The sequence below is a fragment of the Coturnix japonica genome, chromosome Z, assembly GCF_001577835.2.
Source record: "Coturnix japonica isolate 7356 chromosome Z, Coturnix japonica 2.1, whole genome shotgun sequence".
In the NCBI taxonomy this organism is placed as follows: Eukaryota; Metazoa; Chordata; class Aves; order Galliformes; family Phasianidae; genus Coturnix; species Coturnix japonica.
The window spans coordinates 34,220,950-34,226,949 of record NC_029547.1 but is presented as its reverse complement, the minus strand read 5'-3'; positions in this window follow the sequence as shown (position 1 = coordinate 34,226,949).

Here is a 6,000-nt window from a genome sequence, read left to right as displayed (position 1 = left end):
AGTTGCTTCACAGGAGTTGCTCACAACTTCCTCTCTGGCAGGTATACCTGCATATGAGTATTATCTCTCCCAGTATTCTTCCTTCACCAGTTTCTCTTAGTCATACAACAAATGCAACCATGAACCGCAAGCAGGATTTTTAACTCATCCTGACAGGCCTGAATGACAGGTAGGTCTCAAGAAGGCAACTTCTGATGGGAGGCTTTTCTGTGGGATGAGGAACAGCTTCCACACTGCTTTCATGCACCTTTTCTAATGCAATGTGATCAAATTTTCTAGGGACCAAGTGAGCTGTTAAGTCAAATTCTTTTCAGCCTTCATTTAGGATTTTGCTTAAATGTTGAACAATTTAACATTTAACAGCACAATAGATCCCAGTCGAAACATTATGGGAAAGGAGTTCTTAAATAGTGGAAATACTGGTGCTCTGTTTGGCACTAGATGCTGTATGAATTCAGCAGCAGCTAGTCAAGCCAGGGTTTCAATTACTGCAGACACGACATAGAAAAGAGGACCAGCATGTGGGCAGTAATTTTCATTGTTTGTTTTACTCCTGTATCCTTTGATTGCCAGCTGGTGATGGATGGGAAGCAGTAGAAATGAAGCTGCCTCCCTCTTTTGGAAGCTGTTTCGTACAGCAATCCAGATACTAATAAAACCCTGTGAAATACCACATTTTCACAGACTGCTAAAGTGATATGGCTGTTCTATGCTGATAATGATAAATTCAAGGAGTAATTGGCAACAATTTATTACCCCTTCCTTTGAAAGAAAATTACTTATGTGGCTAAATACTACCCATAAATTGTGAAAACGAATTCATTCCCATCTTGGGCCATTCTTTTTACAGCTAGAAGCCACGCCTGCTATGTTTTCTTCTTTCACTGACTCCCAATTGTGAACTCCATGCTAAAAGGGCCCACCTATTTCTTCTTTTTATGTCAGACAGAATGCCATGACGTAGACAAAGATCTCAAGATTGAAATCTTCTGACAAAAATAGTAGCTCCAAAATGATTTTGTAGTACAGGAAAAAGAAAAAAAAAAAAACACTAAAGAGATGAAAGAAAACTTTTCTTCATAAGGCACATATTAATAGAGTATAATTTCCTGTACACCCAGTTGATCCAATAGGAATGCAATAACTACTTTTCCAAAAAAATAATAATAATAATAATAAAAATCACAGTGTGTGAAAGGTGGAGATAGGGAGAGTTATCTGAATAATTAAAAAGTCATCCTCAGACACAGAAAGAAATATCAGCATAAAAGAGAAGGTTTAGCCCTCAACTCTGAAATCACATCGGTGATTACCTGCTAGGGTCAAGAAAGAAAGTCATTAAGTCACTATTCATCTAGGGGAACCACTCTTCTCAACAAAATATGGCAGCCATCAAGCTTGTGATTGTAATGACACACATATATATATATATTTTTTTTTTTAAAAAAAAAGCCCCATATACTAAACATGAAATATCCTTGAAAGAGCCAAAAGAAAGGTTTCGATAGCCACGTGTACCAGCAGTGGCATGAACTCCTGAGCATTCTCTTTTATAGGAAATGTTTAATTGTTCTTTATTGAGCAGAACCTTTCCTTCTGCTTGTAAAAGAAATTATTGCTTTTCCCCTCTGGTTCAGTCAGAAGAAGTCAATAGTCCCAGTTCCCTCTGGCAGCCGAGACAGTTAATGACTGGAAGACTATTATAAACAGGGTTTATTGCCCAAATTACAATCCAGTTCCTAAGCACCTTCCCTGTTCAGATTGCCCTCCTGGCATTTTGGTGATTTTCCGACTTATTTTCCAGTTCACAAAGACAGTTCTCTGACATTTAAAAATTTAATGTGCTTTTTTAAATATAGCATTCACAATATATTGCTGCAAATTCTTAAGTGCATTGTGATATGTGGGTTTATTAACTTCATGACACCAATCAAATTGCTTCTTAGCCAGGATGATTATTTGCTATGCAGCAAAATTTAGGTTCACACACACACAGGCAAAATATAAACTAGTTTCTTACTTGTCCTTAAGTTGTTAATTGTACTATACACATCTAAGTTCTATTTCTGATTAACATATATACATATTTTGTATGCCTACAATTACAACTTTTTCAAGGTAAAAACATTACAAAAAGCTCTGCATAGGTGCTGATTATTCTTACTACGGCACCATAATTGTACATATAGATTTGCTGTAAAGAATAAAATCCCTGTTTTGTGGTGCTATTTATGTGGCTTAATGTAATGATCAGACGTAGCTGGCATTATGATTGGAGCACCATAGAGAATAAAGAGTCTTGAAAAAGTTCATAGACTGGCTTTGTCTAACTATTAAGCATCTTAGAAACAGAGATTTATTATACTACACAAAAATGTAAATTGTGCCTCCTTGGAGGGGCTTACATTCCTGAGGACTTCTGTGTGATTATGCTTCATAGGTAGGCACCAGATTTTCTAAAAAGATAGATGTGAATCACACACTAACAAAATAAAATACATGAGCCAAATTCTTATTAGGACAAGGAAACCAGTAAGTCCACTGTACAGCTTCTATCAATAACCTCTATTGATAGAAAGGGTCAACAGCAACAAAAATTGGAAGCAATTTCCTCATTCTCACAGGATTGAAATGGACCACATCTCACTACAAATTCAAAATACCATTATGGCCTTTGTATTCAGAAAGTTCCCAAAATGACCATTTTTGAAAGCTGGAATGTGCAGAAAGCTATCTCAGATTCACTGGAAGTGGGAGAAAATTGTGACTGTTTTTAAATGTAATACCAACTCTTTAAGGCTCAGTAGCATCTAGGCACCTCCAGTTCCGTCAGACCACATTCCCTCAAACCGGCGCTCTTTTGCAATTAACAGTATTGTATGAGTATGCATTACACGTTGGAATTTTCATGCTCTAGGTATAGTTATGGATATGCTGTGTGTTTTGATTGTTTCTTGAACACAACAAAGCTTCTAAAAAGCATATAGATGTACAGGAAAGAAAGATAAATATTCTGTATAAAGATAGCCTCTGGTTTCATTCCAGTTAAGGATTCATAAAAGACTGTAAAAATAAACAAGAATGTAGTTCCTTTTATAGGAGCAGATACAGTAAAAATGTTGTAAAGCATCAGGATTATTTATTACAATGTCTAATTATATTATAAGTATTTATAAACTACTTTAGTATCATTGGTTACAGCACACTGTAGGAATGACTTAGAAATGTGCAGCAGCAAGTGATAAAGGATTATATAACTAAGGGGAAAAAAAGATGAGTCTTCTAATGATTGCTTATTTTTAGCTATTATGTTGAATTTTTAAAATGAAGAGAACATCTCTAAAAAGCAGAGTGTTTTGAAGCACAGAATTTTGTTTAAATTCAGGCTCAGCCTTGCTTTTTTCATCCTCTATTGTGTCAGTATTCTCTTTGTCTCAGAAACTCATCTCTTACAGGGAGAGATATAGAGCAATAATTCAAGGAACTGCAGCTGATGACAAACACCCTACAATTTTTCTTCATCTTATTACTATGATATGAAACAGCTGATTTCCAGAGCCAGGTAACAAACTCTTTAGGGACTAGAGTCCACATATCAGTTTGCCAGAAGAGCCAACCTGTTCCTGGATTTCTGCCTGGGAAATGGAGCTGCTTCCACAACATAAGCAGCTGCTACACCCCAAACACCCTACAACAGTTACATCTGTCTGTGAGAGAAAAAGCACTTGAAATTAGCCCTGCTGAGCAACACCACTTTCAGGGGAGCTCTCCTTCTAATGAAAGTCATCAGACATGAAATTTGTGGCTCTGTGTCTTTAGCAATCAAGTGCCAAGAAAAAGGGATTAGTAGCCTCTTTAAAGAAAACCAAACAGACATCCCTTGAGTAGTACATGAAAATAAAATTGAAGGCTGGATTGTTTTCAGCAGTAGTGGCTTATTTCAACAATTCTAGCAGTGGGAAAGACAAAAACTGACTCTAAGCTTAAATTGGAGCATTATAACAGAGTGACAGAGAAGCTGCTTCAGCATTATGCTCTAAAAAGTCATAATAGACCTTAAGGCTTCATTTTGCCTTGACTAAATCCTGGGTGTCTTCATCAAGGGACAAAGAAACCCATGGCCCTCTGAGGAGCAGCCATTAATACAGTAGCCAAGGAATATCAGCCACTGTGAAAGCAAGTAAAAGATGAGTCCCGGTGTCCTACAGAGTTTATACTGTAAGAAAGACATAACTGAGGAGTAAAGTGAAGTTTGCATTCACAGTCTAGAGAATCTAAGAGAGAACAGCAAGCCAACACTCCCTGAGCTGACTGTTTATGCAACTCAGGCTCTGCCAGAGAAGTGACTCAGGCCTTGAACCAGATGATCCAGTCAAGCTGAGCTCCTCTTCTGTTGGCCTCAGCATGGAGTCCAGTGCCAACAAGCAAATTTCCTGATTTCATTCTGCTCTTTGGCTAATTCCTAGTTCTTTTCTGGGCAACACGTGTTTATTAAATAGCACTAGCTGTGAAGGTCTTGTATTTGGATTACAGGCAGATTATGGGAAGGATGACTTGGAAACCAGAAGCAAAGACATAAGGAGCACTGGGTAAGCAGGTACTTGCAAAGCATCCCTTGGGACAAACTTGCACCCAATTTTTTCAGATTCTGCTGTCTGATTATAATAGTCGCTCATTTGGACCTGTCTTACACTGCTCCTCCACCTGAAAAGATGCACTGGCACTCCATGCTGAACCTTCACATGGCCCAGGCCTGTAATGCTCACAGTACATTATGAAGTTGGGGTGCTCACCTCTGCTTCGTAGAAGACATCCCTGGGAGCAGCCCAGTGCCCCATTGCCTGCTCTGACAGCTGAGTTCCACTCACCAAAGCCCATGTGCCAGGCTGGCACCAGGCAGATCTACATTCTGGTAACCTCAGTAGCCTGCACCTCTGTTTGAGATTTAGGAAGGCAAAGTACATGCCCAGAGATTTACCCTGTACAGCTGCTTCATACATCTTAGCTAATAAAACTCTCTATTTTTTTACTTTAAATAAATTCTGAAAAGATTAGTCTGATCCCTCTGCCCCATTGCACTGGATGAGAAAATAACAGGTTTTAAGTTCCAAGAGCTAGATGAATTCAATTTATACCCTCTTATTCCCAAACAAAAGGAGGTATACGATTTAAAAAGCAAGATACTAGAACGTATGCTTTAATGGGCTATTAATAGAGGCGTAGTATAACTGTGTGGAAGACAGCCCTTCCTTTATATCATTCAAGGTCTACATTAATGACCAATTAAATAATCCCATGAACTATCTCATTCGCTGATAGAGTTAAGCCTTTAAACCATATTTTAGAAAACTAAGTTATCTTGCAGCAAATTGGAGAGTACTGTAGAGCAGCAGAAAAATCTGTTCATAACGCGAAAGGGAAGCCTGCAGCCATTCACACTGTTACACTTCAGACTGTACTCCATAGCACCTCAGGAAAGCCTGATCTGGAGAATCAGACTCTCCTTAAAGCAATACAGCTGTGGGTAGCACAGGCACCACAGCACTGACCTGGGGAGAAGCTACCTATCTGTAACAAACAGGGGCTGAATTAATCCCCACTGAGTGCAGTACAAGATACTCCCTCTCCCAAAGTTTTGCTTCACCAAAATAATCACATGAATAGAAAATATGGCAGTGCTCCCCCTCAGGGAGTGGGGTGCTTCCAGCAGGAGCATCATCCTCTAGTGCCTGAGGAGCAGGCACAAGACATGCACTGCAGGGCTGAGTCACAGAGTCCACCTGCCTCCACCTCCCACCACAGCAGCCTCAACCCCACAGCCAAAGACCTGCCTCACCACCCCTAGCACCTTATCCTGAGGGGTCACAGGCTGTGAGAAGCCAAAGGAAAATTGTTGTTTAGTCCCTTTTGAAGGCAGAATAACGAGATTATTGCTCATTATCTTGAGCCCACAGTTCTACAGCTCATGCAGAATGGTCATAGGCTGCTGTCATTGAAGCT